Source organism: Pteropus medius, unplaced genomic scaffold (assembly GCF_902729225.1).
Source record: "Pteropus medius unplaced genomic scaffold, Ma_sr-lr_union100, whole genome shotgun sequence".
Lineage (NCBI taxonomy): Eukaryota > Metazoa > Chordata > Mammalia > Chiroptera > Pteropodidae > Pteropus > Pteropus medius.
Genome location: NW_024351544.1, coordinates 16,374 through 34,931, shown reverse-complemented (window position 1 = coordinate 34,931; position 18,558 = coordinate 16,374).

Below are 18,558 nucleotides of genomic sequence, written 5' to 3'. Positions count from 1 at the left end.
CCTGCTATTTAAAGCAAAAAAAAAAAAAAAAAAGCCTATAATTCCAAAGAGAACTCACTCAAGTCCTTCTCGTGTGAAGCAGTAAGCCAAGGCTACACAATGAGTCTTCACTTGTATGTATCACCAGTTCCAGGTTCAGGGTGGTCCTGGGTGGATTTCTTCAGAATCCTGCCAACTATGTCAAGGAAATGTCAATGTAAAAAATGTCCAAATCTGTAGAGAATTTTTATGTTTATTTGAGCCAAACTGACAACATATGTGGGGAGCAAAATCTCAAATATTCCCACTTTGCAGTTTTGTCATGTCATTAGTTTTAGTACCAAGGAAATTCTTAAAATGAATAAATAATTCTTAAAATGAATTGATGAGAATTATCTCCTCTTCTATTTTTTGAAAAGAAATTATTTAGGGTTGGTATTATTTTTCCTTAAATGTTTAGTAGAATTCACCCATGCTAACAGGTGGGCTTCTCCTATAAAAAAAATTTTGAATTATGATATCAATTTTTTTCTTAAATATAATTCTATTCAGTTTTCTGTTTCTTCTTGTATCAGTTTTGTTAATTTATATCTTTCAAGAGACTTGTTCATTTTATTTCAGTTGTTGAATTTACGAGCAAGAATTTATATATAATATTCCTTTTGTATTCTATAAATATCTATAGGCTCTGTAGTAGTTTTGCTTTATCAATTTCTTATTGCTTTATCATTTCCTTTTTTCTTGATAAGTCTACTTGATGTTTATAAATTTTACTGAACTTTTCAAAGAAACAACTTTTAGTATCATTGGCTTTCTCCATTGTCCATAAATTTTCTATTTTAATTGATTTCACCTCATGTCTTTATTATTTCCTTCATTTTTAATTTAATTTGTTTTTCTTTTAGCTTCTTAAGGTGAAAACTTCATCACTGATTCATATCCTTTTTCTTTTCTGGTATCAGTATTAAACTATAAACCTTTTATATCCTTTCTGAGTTTGTGTCCACTTTTTTATATCAATTATTGGAAGAAGAGTATTGAAACTTACAAATATAGTTGTAGATTTGTCTATTTCACTACTAAGTTCTGTCAGCTTTTACTGTCATGTGTTTTGTAGCTCTGTTATTAGGTGCCTACATACTTATGACTATTATATCTTCTTGATTAATTGACCTATTATGATATGTCCTTCTTTATTTTAATAATGCTCTCCATCTTGAAGTCTACTTTGTCTGATGTTTAAAGAGCCATATGAGCTTTCTTATGATTAGCACTTACATGATTTTTTTTTGTACTTTTACATTCAATCTGGAAGTCTCTTTGATGTAAAGTGAATCTCTTGTGAACAGCACGTAATTGGGTCTTTATTTTTCCAATCTGACCATCTTTCTTTTATAATTTGAGTGTTTGTTGCATTTGCATATATTATAATTATTGGTATGATTGGGTTTAAATCTACTATCTTGCTATTCATTTTCTATGTGTATTTTCTGTTCATTTTACCTCTTTTCCTATTTTAGGTTAACTAAAAAATGTTTAATATTTCATTTTATCTTTTCTATGGATTTCAATCTTATCTTTTATTTGTTTTAATGTCTGGAAGTTATTCTGGGCTTTATAACTCTTTAACTTATTACAGAAAATCTTTAAATAATATTATACCACTTCATGTATAAAGCAAGAATATTATAACAGTATATTTCCATTTGTATCCTCCCATTCTTTATGTTATTGTTATACATTTTACTTCCATACATGTAATAAATTCCACAATAATTATTATTTTGTTTTAAATAAGGATTAATCATTTTAACAATGTTATTGAAATATAATTGGTATACATATTTATAAATCTTTGCCTAATGAAAAGTTACATAGATTTATTTTTCTAAGTTCTTCTAGAAGTTTTATAGTTTTGGTTTTGAAATTTAGGTTTAGGATCCATTTTGAGTTAATTTTTGTATGTGCTGTAAGATATGGATTGAAATTTTTTTCTTTTGGCATATAAATATTTCATTGTTCCAAGAATATTTGTTAAAAATACTATTCTTTCTCCACCGAATTACATTTTGTCAAAACTAATTAACCACATAAGTGTGGGTCTATTTCTGGACTCTTTTTTCTATTTCACTGATCTATCTGTTTATCTTTACAATATTACCACAATACCTTGAATACTGTAGTTTTATAATAAATCTTGAAGTCAAGTACTGTAAGGCTTCCAACTTTGCTTTTTTCTTTTCAAAGTTATTTGGCTATTCCAGTTTCTTTGCATTTCCAAATGAATTTTAAAATTAATATCTATAAAGAACCTACTGGAAGTTTGATTAGGACAGCTTCGAGTCTATAAACTCATTGGAAACAATCGACATCTTAACAACACTGACTTTCAGTCCATGAACATGTTGCATCTCTCCATTTATCTAGCTTTTTCATTTCTCTCAGAATAGTTGTGTATTTTCAGTGTACAGGTCTTTCACATTATCTGTCAGATTTATCTCTAAATATTTCCTTATTTTTACATAATTATAAACAGTAGGATTTTTTCCTATTTCTGATTCTTTATTGTTAGTGTAAGGAAATACAATTGATTTTTGTATATTGATCTTATGACATACATGCACTTATTGGTTCTAGTGGCTTTTTTATAGATTCTCTAAGATTTTTCCATATGAATGATCATGTAAATGTAAATAAAGATAGTTTTATTTCTCTCTTTATAACCTGTATGCCTTTTATATCTTTTCTTTACCATATTACATGTCTAGAACCTTTAGTACAATGTCAAATAGAAACGATGAGAGCAGACATTTTGTCTTATTCCTTAATCTAGAGGAAAAGTATTCAATATTTGCCCATTAAATATGATATTAGCTCTAGATGCCCTTGGTCAAACTGAGGAAGTTGTCCTCTCGTCCTAGTTGGCTGAGAGTCTTTATGAGGAATAAATGTTAAATTTAGTAAAATGCTTTTTCTACATTTATTGAGAGTATCAGGTTTTCTTTCCGTTTCAGTCATGATGAATTATATTGACTGATTTTCAAAAATCTCATCAACATTACATTCCTTTGATAAGCTTCATTTGGCCATGATGTATTATTTTTTATGTATATTGTTAAATTAGATTTTATAAAATTTTGTTAATAAAATTTTCAACTATGTAGTTTTATTTTCTTGCAATATTTATGCTTTGTTTTGACAACCAGAATAAGACCAGCTTTATGGAATGAATGGAAAGTATTCCTTTCTTTTCAATTTTCTTAAAAATTTTATGTAGATTTGCTATTATTTCTTCTTTAAATATTTGGTATAATTCACCAAGGAAGTGATTTGGATTTTGTATGCGTATGTGGAAATTTTTAACTTAAAATTTCATTTCTTTAATTGATACAGGATGTTTAGATTATCCATTTTCTCTTGAATAAACTTTGATAGTATGTATCTTTCATAAAACTGGTCCTTTATATCTAAATTGTCAAACTTCGTAGCATAAAGTTGTTTATAATATTCCTTCATTATCTTTTCAATAACTATAGAATCTTTACTGATCTCACCTCTCTTGTTTTGATACTGGTAATTTGTGCCTTCTTTTATTCATAATCAGTCTAGGTTGAACTTAATCAATAATATTGATCTTTCCAATGGACTAAATTTGGTTTTATTGACTTTTCTCTTTTTTTTTTTGTTTTCAATTTCACTGATTTCTGCTCTGATCTTTATTATTTCCTTCCTTCTCTATACCTTGAATTTCATTTGCTCTTTTTCCCCCTAGTTTCTCAATGTGTAAACCAAGGGCACTAATTTAAGAAGCTTTATCTTTTACAGGTGTTTCATGCTATAAATGTTCCACTAACAATGGTTTAACGACATTCACAAATTGTAATATTTGCAGTTTTATTTTTATTCACTTCAATATACTCTCTAATTTTCATTTTTATTTCTTTTACCCATGAGATATTAAGCTATATGAAGGTAAATTAGCATATGAAAAGTTGCATATATCCATACAAAGACTGGTATTCTAAAGTTCATAAAAGTTTTATTTGTAATAGCAAAAAATAAGAAACAGCTTAAGTCTACGTCAACAAGCATATGGATTTAAAAAACGAAAACCGTAGGATAGCCATACAATGGTATAATACTCAACATTAAAAGGAATGACCATTGATACATGCAATAACATGAATGAATCTCAAAATTATGCTTCATGAAATATGACAGACAAAAAAGAGTATATACTGTATGGTTCTACTGATACAAAATTCTGAAAAATGCAAATTACTTTGTAGTGGTACAAAGCAGATGAGTTATTGCCTAGGGAAAGCGAGAGAGGACAAAGAGGGGTGAAAGGGAGGGATTTCAAAGGGACAAGAAGAAACTTATGGGAGAAATGAACATATTATCTTGACTGTGATGATTTCTCAGGTATATGCATGTGTCAAAATGTATCAAATTGTACACATTAAATGTGTGTAATTTATTGCATGTGAATTATACCTAAACACAGCCCTTAAGAAAAAATGTGAATCTAGAATGGAAAACATTGGTTCATTACTGCTCAGAATACTGTGGCAGGTCTGGTAACAGGTGTCTTGTCAGAGGTTACCTCTTTCCCTACTTCAGGGAATCTGAAATCCTTTGATTTAGTTGCTATGTCTACTGGCTCCTCTTGTACTCTCTATTTCACTGCCATGTGTGTGTGTGTGTGTGTGTGTGTGTGTGTGTGTGTGTGTGTTGTTGTTGTGTTGAAACTTCCCAAGATCACTAGAGGAGCCTAGCTACCTCAGAGGTCATGAGATCTCTTTTATCCAGTGCATACATGATTGCTCCTGTTAGATGAGTGTACCCAGTGTCTTGTCCAATCTATTGTGGCCAAAGAATCAGGGTGCCATGACAGAAAGTAAAGGAGCCTACGTGGCCAGAAATGTCTTTGGCTGCTTCCTTAAGGAGATGACTGTGGCTGAGGGGGTTTCTTAAATTCATTTCATCCTCACTGAGACAAGCAAGGAGGCCACATCTCCCTGTTCATGTAGGCCTCCAGGTTTCTGAAATGGGCTTAGAAGCTCTTTCCAGGTCATCTGCTTGGGAGGCAGGTTCTCCCAAGACAGTGAGTACATCAGTTCTTGCTGCTGGAGAAGACCAGCAGGCAAAGATTCACACTTTGAGCTGTCTCCAAAGCATAAATGGTTCTCAGGCATAATATATTACATAAACAAAAAATGTTACTGTATTCTCCCTGTGATCTACTCCTGGATTGCAGAAAAGGTTAGGAATATAATATATCTGCAGATCTCACCTCTTACACAAATGTGTCAATGAAGGGGGAAGTAGTATCATCATTTGAAAAAAAAAAAAAGATTATGCTCTCTTGTCTCCAAAGGTTGCGAGCAGGAGGAAAAGGGTGATATTCATAAAAGAGAAACCAGGCAGAAGCGTCATGGTATAACAGGGACCTCCCCATCTCAGCTATTTTCTCCAAGGTCCAGGAATGACAGAATCCTGATGTGTGAGTTTGTTTTAGTTCTTTGAGCTGCTGCTTCTGCCAAGAAACTCCTTGCTGCCTCTTTGTTCTGCTTATTGTTCCACTAGGCATTTCCACATAAAGAATTAAGAGCCCATCGCTGATCAGAGGGAGGAGTGGAAGCTCAAATGTTTATTATTGTTAAACTCACTCATGTCCTTCTGAAACATAGTGCACATGTGTAAAAGGATAGACATAGAAGATGAATGTTCTAGCCTAAGAAAATTCTCTAACACAAAGGCAGTGGACCTGCAGCTTTGTAATAAAGCTTATCGTCTCTCTTTTATCATTCCCTTTTCTTATTTCAAAGATTTTATTTTTTAGTGACTATTCTAAAACCAATAATGTGACATATCACAGACATTACAAAGTGAGGGGCAAAAGACGGAGCTGGGAAATGTGAGCAAATGTAAATCAAATAATTATACGGCCTGACAACAAAGACTTAATTGGTTTACACTGTGGTTAAGTAGCTATCTTAATCTGTCAGACTGTTATAACAAAATACTATAGACTAGGTAGTTTATAAACAACAGAAATTTATTTCTCACGGTTCCAGAGGCTGAAGTCTGAGATCAGGGTTTCAGCATGGTTGGATGAGGGCTCTCTTCCTGGTCACAGACTTCGTGTATCCTTATGTGGCAGAAGGCCAAAGAAGCTCTCTCAGGCCTTTTTCATAAGGTCACTAATTCTATTCATGAGGGCTCTGTCTTCATGACCTAATCACCTCCCAAAGGCCTCACCTTCTAATACCATCACCTTGATCATTAAATTTTCAACATATAAATTTTAGGGAACATATTCATACCACAGCAGTAGCAGTCACTGAAAACTAGGGTTCTTCACCACACACACACACACACACACACACACACACCCCACAGGATAGAAACCAAAATTGGCAAAATGCACAGAATTTAAAATCATCTGACTGAAGTCATGTCTTGGGCTTGCCAGTTGCCAGTTCTGAGCAAGTCTTTCCAAACTCCAAATTGTAATTTCCTTATCAGCAAGGGGGGGATAATGATACCTGACCTACTCATTTCCCAAGGGTACATAAGAATTATATCATACAGAAAAAGTGGTTACTATATGATATCATGTTTTTTTCACTAATATAATTCTCTATATTAGTGAAAAAGATTCTCTATATCAAAAGATTTTTAATGAACGAGTTTTTCTTACTTATTCATTCAACAACTATTTGAGTATCTATTATATGCCAGATATTCCTACTTCTCCTTTATAATTGTTTTTTTCATCTTGCAGATTGTGAGGTGATTTTCTATTCCAAAATGAGAGTTCTATTGCTTCTGTAAGTTCTGTATATAAACTTCTACATAACAAAGAGTTGTGTACACATTACACAGAGAGAGAGAGAAATAAAATATTATGTTAATGTTATCAAGAAAGGTGCCAAGCAAACCACGTTATGACTTATCCAAAAATATGCTATCCTAAAGTATTTTAAAAAAAAGAAATCGCTGACCTAGCACCTTCACAATCTTTGCTCTAAAAGGGGAAAATAGAATTTTCAACTTTTATCATCATCATTTCATCAGAGTCTCTAAGACATTGTAATCCATCATCTCACACTTAAGACATCTTCCTCATCTTCCACATTCTGAAGTACTTTATAGTTTAAGGATCTCGGTTCTCCAAATGTTTAAGCAAATGTTTTAGCTGCTAATGTCAATTTTCTCCATCATTAGACTGCCTGCTGCACTAAGTCAGTATCTAAGTTCAAGAAGACAAAAGCCAGAGGCCAGAACCTGAAGCTTATAGTCAGAATTTCTATTCTGCTTCATCTTTGGTTTTAATTTCTTTCAATAGCTTAAAAAACTGTGAGTGCCTTGCTGAAAGTGCTTCATGAATAAACAGTAAGAACTGGAGGATGATTTAAGCTCCACGTTTTTCCTCCTGCATAATTTAGAGTTTGAATAAATAGACAAATTAATTTTAACTCAAAACAAAATAATCACTGCTTTAGCCTGATATATTCATTAGATGACTTCAAGTAAAATTTTTGAATAAAATATATACTATAAAAATTTTGTTGCTCTTATGTACCTCATAAAATGGGGAATGGTTTCTTTCCATTTAAAGTGCTTTTAACACCTATTGTTTATACTTTTACTGTATCTTTTTCTTCGCAGATTAGAAAAATGGTAAAGGAATAAAATAACTTAAATGGACTTTACCAAGGCAGATCCATAAACCACAGAGTCTAATTTTTCAAACCTGTGAGGAATGGCATCAGTTGTCACAAAGCCTGTCTTATGGTGACACAGAGCTGAAGCTGTGTCTTCTAATCTCTTCTTTTTAGCCAGGAGCACAGGGATACACTAATCCACCTGCCATTCTGTATGTACATGTGGCCACACTGCCTACAGCACTCACCCCTCTCACCCATCCCATTCCCACTGCTGTTACCACTCTACCCATACAAGGATGCATTCGAACTACACAGAGGAGCAGTTTCACAGACAGCACTGAATCTGACGGCTTGGGTAAATGGGTAGTTCTCCACTTCAGCTGAGTTTTGGCTGGGTTCGAATGGAAAATTCACCAGTGCTGAAAGAATGATTTGCTTCCCCAGCATCCGGAATGTTCTTTGAACAACTCCAAGAGTAGCAAGGAAGACTTAGCTAATTAAACATCTGTCCGAATGTGATTGTTATGGGAAGATGGACAGCCACTGCAGTACCCAACCTCCTCCATGCTAACTCAACCCTAGGCACACCTTGCTCCATCCAGCACTAACCATCCCACAATCACGCATCTCTTTGGAAACTTACATCCTCTGACAGCATAATGCTACTGTGTTTCCATGTCTCTAAAATGGGACAGAGAGGCGTGTCCCCTGACCTATGTCATTCTCTCTATATTTTGGTAAAACTAGTATTCTCAGTTGGTTATAAAACAGTCATCATTATATCCTCCTTTTAACATAGCAGCAAACCACAAAAGGAAGGGAAGGGAGGGTGGTTATGGATATATCACACTGGCTGAGCAGAACCTATTGTTTGTTACAAAGACAAACTATATGGGAGAAGGATGAGAGAAGGCAAGAAATGTACAGCATTTTGCTAAGTCTGAATTCTTCGTTATTAGTTTAAGTAAATAACCTTGGGGAAAATAGCTCAAAATTCTGACTTTTGGATATCTGGGTACTATGAATGCTTTTAAAGTGATTTTTGATGGATTGCAAATAAAGGGAATAAGAAAATAGGTAACTGCATCACAGATGTGTTCAAAAGAAACACTAGATTGAAATCCAGTGCTTCTTCATTGCATCAGTAAGGATAATATTCCATATGCTTCAAACCCCAGAGTCTGGTCATTTTTTTGAGAAGAAAACTTAGGCCAACATAGCTTTTCCAAAACAACATCAATCAGACTCTTTCTTCTCTGCATAATCTGTCTTTATCTTGAGCAGATCCTCCTCAAAATTAGATCATCTTGACCCAACCTCCCATTATTTACCAAGGAACCTAAAGAAATAACAAAACCACTTTCGGCCCAGAGAAAACTGACTCTGTTTTGTGTTTAAAAGATGAAAATCTTTTTTGAAAGCTCAAAATTCCTCGAATTGTGAATCTTATTCTCAAGAATTAATTGTGTTGGAAGGTTATTAAAATTATTCATTTAGAGCATACTTTGCATCTCATGCTTTCTTTTGAAAGCATATCAGAAGTTATACCAATACTTAAGTGTGGCTTTGATCCCAGAAGACAAAATTGTTCACAGTAGCTATAAACACAGTAATTGGTACCCACTTTCTAGCCCATGAGACCATAAAATTTCATGAAAAGTCCCCCAAATACAAAGAATGATTGTTTCTTATGAAATATATGTTTTATGATAAATCTTTACAACACCGTTACATTGGATTTAAAATCAATAGCATCTTTTGGAAAACAGCAAAATTTTTTTCCAATCAAAGCAGAGACAGTTGTTTTCCTGATCTATATTCCCTCTGTTTTCTTTTATATGAGAACAGAGCCGTGCATCACTGGGTGTGGCAATTTGCCCAAAGACAAAACTACATTTCTAAGTGTTCTTTATAGATAGAAATGGCCAAAGAAAATTTGCTGAGTATAATTTCTTGAAAAGGGGATTGACTCAGATGGGAGGAAGGATCAGAAAGCTGTAGCTATTGCAACTATCTTGTGAATATGAGGTTACCCTGAAGATGGAAGCCATTTACTAAGGATAGTGGAGCAGAAAGATAGAAGGACACTATCTCATTGATAATGATGGAATAAGCATACTGTCTTCAGCAGCCTTTTAGACTTGTCTTTCAAGGGGAAAATATCCATGTTGTCTTATTTAAGAAAATGTTACTTTGGGTCTTTCTTACTAGTAGCCAAACATAATAGTGTCTCCCTATTCCCTCCCCAATTATGCTTGACAGATATGATGACTGAGATATTAAATTAAATTGTAAAAATTTAACTTAGATGACTCCCACTATGGGGAAATAGAATCCTGCAGTTCCTATGCATGATCACTTCAATGAAGAAAAATCTTGGGAGTGCAAGAGAACTATAGTAAAGTATAATTTAGGAGAGATTAGGAATCCTTCAATGGGTCTCAGTTATCAAAAGAAAAAAGACCCATTATAAAAATCAAATCACAGACATTGATTTTTAGAAGGGGAAAGTCCTATACACAGAGTGATCAAACTCCAGAAAAACAAGCAGGAGAAAGAGGCAAAGGAGAAATGTATGTGTACGTGGGTATATAAGCAATCAATAAAAGTGAGTGAAATGGTATGGGTAGCTATAAAGTATAGAAATTTGGGGCAATAAGACAAAAAAGATCTTCCGAAATGGTGAAATGAGACTTGTGAAATTATAGGATAGATGTCATGTTTCTATGGTAGAATACATCTTTAGTAGTGACATTTAAACATATTGAAATGAATTAGGTTCTTAGCAAAGCTTCTAGGACCCTGCAGAACTGGCCTGATGAGGCAATTGCTGACCTGCTGCAGCCACCCCAGAGCAATCCATACCACTTGACTTGAAGGCCCCACCAATGCTTCATTTCTGCATCAGAAACTGACCTCAGCTGGACCATTTGCCTCACGACTAAGCCCATTTCCTCACAACACCCTGCTCTTATGTTTGTCATGCATCTTCCTGCAAGAAAGCTTGGAAATTTAAGTGTTGACTTCTGCATTGGGAAGTAAGACTCATAACAAAGGAATTTCCCCCAAATACACAGAAAGACTTGTCAAAATATGATGAAAAGCTATGAATAGGATAAGTATGCACCACACATCTACTAAAGAGGAAGAATTTAGGAAATTTTTATTGTTAAAACTGGGAGAAGAAACAACTAGTTAAAGAATTCATGCAACTGGTAAAAGTTCAGTTTCCTTCTGAAACTAGGGCCACCCCTGGGACTGAGCTAAGAAAGTCATGGTGTCTGTGTTCCACAGATGCATGAACTATGCCAGTCAGCAAAAGGTTACTGAGTGCAAAAACATGCCAGGTCCTCTCATAGCACTGGAGATTCAGCAGTGAACGGTATAAACTGATAAAAGGCCTTGCCCCCATGGAACTTGCAATTCACTGATGAAACAAATAACCTGAAAAGCCAGATGTAAGAGTTAGCCATTTCATACCTGCAATTCATCCAGGCTTATCGAGTTGTATTCCCTAATTCTTTACCCAGTTTCTCTCAAAGAATGTTTTGCCAAGTGATAAAGTATGCTACAAGAATAAAAGGGATTTGATAAGGAAACAAGAATAAACAAGTTTGTCAAGGCAGGATTTCGCAAAGCCTTTAATATATCTAACATTGCAATATCCGCATTGGAAATCTCTAAGAAGGGGATAGAGTATGTAAGCCGTGTGCCCAAACGTACATGACCACAGAACGTTTTTTATGCAGCATCTAACCGAACTAGAATACCCAGGAACACTAGAAAAATGCTTCCTTATTTGGTAACAAAGTTAATTTTATTCTCTTGAGAAAGTGGAGGATGCAGCCTATAGAACAGCAAGTGGAGCTTTGGGTTAGGTCTCAAGACCACTTTTTGCTTTCCAGGTGAAAGCAGTGGGAGGACGAAGCAGTGCCTATAAAATACCATGTTTGGGGAGACCCTGGGCAGTTTTCACATAAAAGAATGAGCTTAAGGAGAGAAACAGAAAAAGGAAATCACGGTTGAGTTGAAGAGGAAACCCAACAATAGAGAAATATATAAACCGTGGGCAACAAACTATCTTATAGTCTCTTAAGGGAAACTATTCATAGAAAAAATTAATTAAGGATTATGTACAAAAGAAATTTTTTCTTCCTTACTAGGAGAATAAAATGTGCAATTTGTATGCCTTTCAAGTTATCAACAGAGAACACCACATTGAAAGCAGTAATTTTAATCCCTTTTTTCACCAAACCTTTCATTACAACCATGAAAAAAATCAAACAGCTCAAATTTTAATCTGACCTGTCCATACCCTTATGGTGTGCTGATGAATAAGTAAAAAGCCAGAGCACAATGTGTGTGCATGCATGCACACACACTCACAGACACAGAGATGGAAGAAACATAAAGGAAATGAATAATCTCTGCAGGGTAAAGAAAAAAACCTTTAGATAATTGACAGGTCACAGAAACCCTTGAAGGGAATAATGAGAAACCTTGAGCACAAAAGGCACTAAAAGTAGGGAAATATTTTTGAAAGCTTATATGAATCCTGCCTCCTTTTCCCAGAGGCCAAAGTCAGATGACAGATCGGCATTTTGAACCCTGAGCCATCCTCCATCTTTCAAGAGTCAGGACTTAGAATATCAAATGTCGGGGAAATTTTTCATTCCATTTCTTCTGTGTCAGTAGATGATGAAACACCACATTATTTTTGAAGGTCTGCTCAAAATGGACACAGTGCATAAACCACTGGGCATATGAGAGTAGATGGTTTATTTTCTAAAACTCAAGAAGTATTTTTACAGGGTCAAATGAAAAATAATCAACCTTAAAATACACAAACAAAATAATTTCTGGTTGAAAAGTCTCCATAGACCACCCCTCTCTGCATTATTGGCTTTCATCAGATTCAGTATGTATGATTAGGCATGCAAACACTGAGGCCATATTGACAAAAGTAAATTTCAAAAATTGTTGCGGAGCCACTTCAATGGCCTTGAAATTATGTTAGTTTTTATGAGACATATTAAGGAAGTAAATGGCATAGTCCTGCCCTTAGGAGTTGATAATCCTTTTGAGGAGGTACTATTACATATGGGAAACAGATTTGGAACAAATGAGGCCTCAACCCAAGCCTGGAGGAATGGAGAAAAAGACTATCCTAACGAGCAGAAGTGAAGGATCCCTTTAAAAGCCAAAGTTGGAGAGAACCAGGAAGACAGAGAGATTACTGAGAGACAACCAAAGTCAAGGGGAGGGAGGTATTTCTGAGCAGCTTAAAATGTTTCTCCGAGTGGGATGAAGCAGTCTCGTCTGTTGTTCTTCATTCATCTACTCTGCTGTTCTTTATAATATTTTGTAGGTTTCTTTACTCATAACAAAGCATTGTCATCACTTTGTTTATGTGTCATTTCTCTTTAGACATTAAGCCTCTTCAGGTCAGAGGCCAGGTCATATTCAACTTTAGAGCATTCAGCATAACAGTAGAGCCTAATCTACTGTGGTCTTTTCACTGATCACAGGGTCAGGGACAGCTACAGAGGGGCTGCTCTGCAGCCTGGGGAGCAGAAAGAGAATGGAAGGATCACAGAAAAGAGTCTGGCAGGGTCTAGGTATCAGGTCAGAGGTGTGGATAGGTGAGTCTACAGAGAGAAAGCTGAGGAGAAAAATCCTGAAGGCTAACCCCAGTTCCATTTCATTTATTTCCCTTTTTCCCCTAAATTGATATTTCTGTCCAATTTCCTCCTTTAAAAGATAAAAGAAATAGCTTAAAATGCATCCTTCATTGAAGACCAGCCAGAGTTCATCTAACAAATATATTAAAGTCTTCATCTGAATAAACCAGCTGAAGTATTCAGAATTGCTGAATAGATCACTAATTATTTTCAATTCTTGCCAAAGTATGAAGGGGAAAGAAAGTTACTCATTTGTTATCTGACCATAAAGTCTCCATCTAAAGTTACTCATTTGTTATCTGACCATAAAGTCTCCATCTAAACAGTTATTAATTAGGGTTGGTATGGTCAAGCCATGGCCCACTGGAATGAGAAGCCCTGCAGCTGTCTACCCAGTCATGCTGGTACCTTACTTTGCTGGTACCTTACTCTGAACATTGCTTTCTGTGATACATTCGATGGCCAATTTTCTGGCAATGTAGCCACAGCCTTATGGATTCTGCCAATGTTAGTGCTGCCTTCTCCCATTATATGCTGGTAACTATGCAAAGCAGAGCATGTACAGTTCTCTTACGAGATCTAAGAAGAGCAATGTTCCCCTTGAAGCTTAACAATGCTCATCAGTGGTAGTAAAAAATGTAAACCACTGTCTGATATTTGCCAAAACCACACAGTAATTATTACAGATGTTCAGGAAGAAAAGAGAGAAGGATACAGATGTAGTACCAATAGATAAACAGACAGAGAATCAGAATTACTAAGAGGTAAAGACTTAATCAAATAATGGCAAAGCATATATTTTAAAAGATCTATTTATGCAATGCCTAGACTGTGAATTATATGTAATCCTTTAATAAATCACATCCAGCCTCTGTGCCTTTCTGAATTGTTGTGATACCCATCTATTTACTTATTTGTCTCTCTCACTAGACTACAAGCTACCTGAGAGCAGGGATCCAAACTTATTCACTGCCCCTGGGAGTCTCATAATGGGTACTTAAAACTGTTGCTGAAAGAATGACGACTGGATCTTCCCCTCAAGGAGTTTATAAAGGATTACTTGAGGTTCTCAATAACATGAATTTCCCTGCCCCAACCCATCTCCTGTGGAATCAGAACCTCCAAGAAAGTGACCTGAGGAGCTGTCTGTCCTCCAAGTACCTTCAATTATTCTTTTCATAATCGGGGAAGTTTGGGAAGCATAGTTTCTGAGCAGTAGAAACTGAGAACAGCTGCTCTGCTTTAGGCAACTGAACTGTGGTCAAGAGAACACACCCTCCCATCCTAGATCACATGTCCGTAGGACATAATTGGGACAGAGACCATCTGCTTAGCTCTAGGATTCATTGCTTGTCAAACAAGTCTCTCTACCTTCCTAAGTAGCCAGCATACTAATACTACCAGAAAGCCCACCACCCTGGGCCTAGTAGAGAGGAAGTGCAAATGTTTCACTAGTAGGTCGGCCACAAAGAGAGCAATTTCATTAAAAAGCAAAGAAAACTCACTATATTAATTTGAAATAAGTTTTGTCCTTTCTTTCTAAACTCTAAGGGTAAACTCATTAATTTGTAATTCATTTTTAAATCTGACTTGCATAAATCTATAAATAGTTTAATATGCATTCCAACTGTTAATCCTAAAGCAGGAATATAAAGTGTTCTTTATATTTATACTTACTTAACAGGTATGAAGCAAGTAAAAGTTTGTTCAAAGTTGATTTTGAGTGGACTAATAAACTATGAAGATTTATTTTATTTTTTGTGACTTAACCAATTATTCAGAACACAATAAAAAAGAAGGATTTTCTTGCCCCATGCCATGGGAAGGTGTTGACACCATTAGTGGCCAGGATAAACCAGCAGTGATCATAGGACAAAGGCTCAAGCTGAATGAACAAAACCAGCTGGAACCACAGTGGCACTAGCTGGTGTGGCAGAGTTCAAAATAAGAATAACTTGGACCCCTGGACATAGGTAGGACACCCCTTGGGGATGCCTAGAAATACTTGAGGGAAGGGCTCAGATTGAGAATGTGTGTGTGTGTGTGTGTGTGTGTACAAGAGCATGCACATCTGTGTATGTACATGTGTGTAGCAAGTTACAAGTGAGCAGTCACAAATCTTCCCAGCTTCAAGTTTCTTTCTCTGGTCCGAACCCTTCCTTCTGGTTTCATTCTTGCCTACAACCCTGGCCCAAGATGCTTAAGAGAAAAGGCTCAGGGGCCAAATATTGGGTTCTAATCCTGTCTCTGCCACATCGGGCTGTGACTTTAGGCAATTGTTTCAATCTTTCTGTGTCTCAATATTCAGCTTTTAATGTTAGTATGACTCCCATTTACACAAACCTGCTCTTAAGACTTGGAGCATTCAAGCAACATACATAAGGAAAAATGACCACTGCTGTATTATAGGTGCCCAAACCATTTTCTCTGTTAAGTAATTCTTCTCATCCCCTTCTGTGCCCATGTCCCATTTCTCAGAGAGTCTGTGCTAACAATCCTTCTAGGTGGGCAGCCAGGTGGTCGCACCTAATTGAACCAAGAGTGGATACCAAACTCAAGCATCAGGTTCTCTTCCATGATTCTGAATTAAGTCAGGTGTGACATGCACCTGAAGTGATATAAAGTTAAAGTCAGGTCAAGTACGTATAAAGAAGAGCCATTTTGCAAAAATAAAGAACAGTGATATAGGCAGAGAGAGGAGCAGAGATGACATGAGAACACATAGTCCCTGAGAGAGAGAGAAAAGAGGAAGCTGGACACTCTTCTTACCCTTGGTTAAGTAAAGTACTCTTGTATCCTTCCAGTGATTTCCCCACGTGTACTTAAGCTTGCCCAAGTGGCATTCTGATCCTTAGCATCTGTCTTAGTCTATTTGGGCTGCTATAACAAAAATTGCATAGACTGGGTAGCTTAAACAACAAACACTTATTTCTCATAGTTCTAGAAGCTGAAAAGTCCAAAATTAAGTCTCTGAAAGGTTCACTGCCTGATAAGAGCCAATTCCCGGTTCATAGATGCCTATCTTCTCACTGAGTCCTCATATGGCAGAGAGAGAGCCAGAGAGCTCTCTGGGGTCCCTTTTATAAAGACCCTAATTCTATTAACGAGGGCTCCTTCCTCATGACCTAATTACCTTCCAAATACCCCACCTCCTAATACCATCGCATTGGTGGTTAGAATTGCAACATGTGAATTTGGGGAGAATGCAAACATTCAGTCTGTAACAGCACCAAACAAGCCCAACTAAGCCAACTGCTCCCCACAGTGGTTTAGATAGGTTAGTGCTTCTCCAAGTGTCCTTAAACAAGTGCATCCATGAACAAGACCAGAAGACAAATCTACCCAACCTCTCCACAGCTGTTGCTACTGAAACAGTATAAGGTATTGAGTTCCAAACTGCCTCAGCAGTAGTTAAAAATAATAATGTTCTCTAATTCCAACTGAAAAGCCCCTATACTTTCTATGATGTAAGCCCCTATACTTTCTATGATGTGACTGTAGATCATCAGATTAAATTATCTACCAAATTCCCCCATTAGTTTTGTATTTTAAAATAACCTTTTAATTGTCTGTTTAAAAATAATTTATAAATAGCTACGACAAAAATTACCACATTTCAGAATTCTCACTCTTAACCTATATTTAGTTTTAAATATAAGCTAAAAAAAGAACATTATTCATAAATGAAAAATGATAAAAGTGACTGTGATGACACACTGTTCCTATTCTGGCTTGTTGGAGTAACATTCAGATGCTGTTACTAGAAATAATGTGAGGATTTTTTCAAAGACAAAATCCAGGTGTCCCCTTTACCATCTCTATGTGTGTATAGGTACATGTATACTGTGCGGGGGCATGTGTACGTGTGCATGAGTGTGTGTTAATGTTTGCAGCAGACTAAATGCATGCAGCAAGCTACAACGAGCAGTCACAAATCCTCTGCTTCATAGATTCTTTCTCTGGTCCAAACTCTTTCTCCTGGTTTTATTCCTGTCTGAATCCCTGTCCAAGATATGTTTAAAAAAACAGGGTCAGGGGCACAGTGCTAGATTCTAATCCTGGCTCTACCACATACAGCTGTGACTTTAGGCAATTGTTTGTTTTAACTTTTATGTGCCTCAATTTTCTCATCTGCAAAAAAACAAAAACAAAACAAAAAAAAAAACAAGAAAAAAAACTTTCCTTTGCCTAAATCCCAGATCTACCCCTCAATTTCAGGTTGAAACTGTTCTGCTTATTGGTGAAATCTTGATTTAGTAATCCCAGAATCTAACATAAGGTTTTCTGCTATTAATCTGTGTAATATGGGTCCACTAGACCCTGGGGAGTCATAACCTCAGGGCAGCCCTCACTTCTAAGATTTTATAACCTGACCTCTGCTTCATATAGACCCCAGAGTTGCAGATTCAACCTTCCAGTTGCAGTGTAATGTAGTCTGTTCAGACAAGCAGAGTGTTTTTAAGACGGATGGTTTAGATCAGCTATTTTATTATTCAAAAGTCTGCCCCTCAACAGGAATCTATAGAAGTTTAAACTGAAGATGAGTGGTCATTCTCAGCCAGAGTCACAGAGTCATCCCCATCTTGAAAAATATCTCTCCCCTTGTGTTTTGGTTACACTTTCCTTTGATGGACAAACAGCTCCAGCTGTTTCAGCCCTTGTAGCGCCTCAAGCCTTCTTGGGCGGTTTTATATTCTAGTCTCCCTACAGAGACATCTGCATTCAACCCCCAAGGGGTAGAGGGGACCCAGGCTTCTCTCTGATCTTAAGCTAATTCTTTTTAGTGAATTTAAATACAACTTCTTAGACTACAGCTCTGAGGATCTCATTCACCCAACATAAAGAAATGCCCAGTGTTTGGTGCTGAGTACAATTTTAAAAAGAAAAAAACATTAACCCATCAGTAGTTGGATATACAAATGTTGGTGGATGAACAGGAGAAAGTTTCTTGATAAAACTGGGACTCTTCCCAAATTCATACTGACAAACTTTCTAGGTATCACCAAAATATTATTTCAATTTCATTTGCCTTCATATACAGTGTTTTGGGTTTTTTTACGGTATAGTTTCATTTTTTTTAACTTCTGGCCTTTATTTATTCAAGATCATACCCAGTTTGTAATCTTTTAACAACCAGTTGGTAATTGACCCCCTTTTTGGTGAAGGACAGTATGTTTGGGATATGATAATAAACATAGACCTAATGTCACAAACACCAAGAT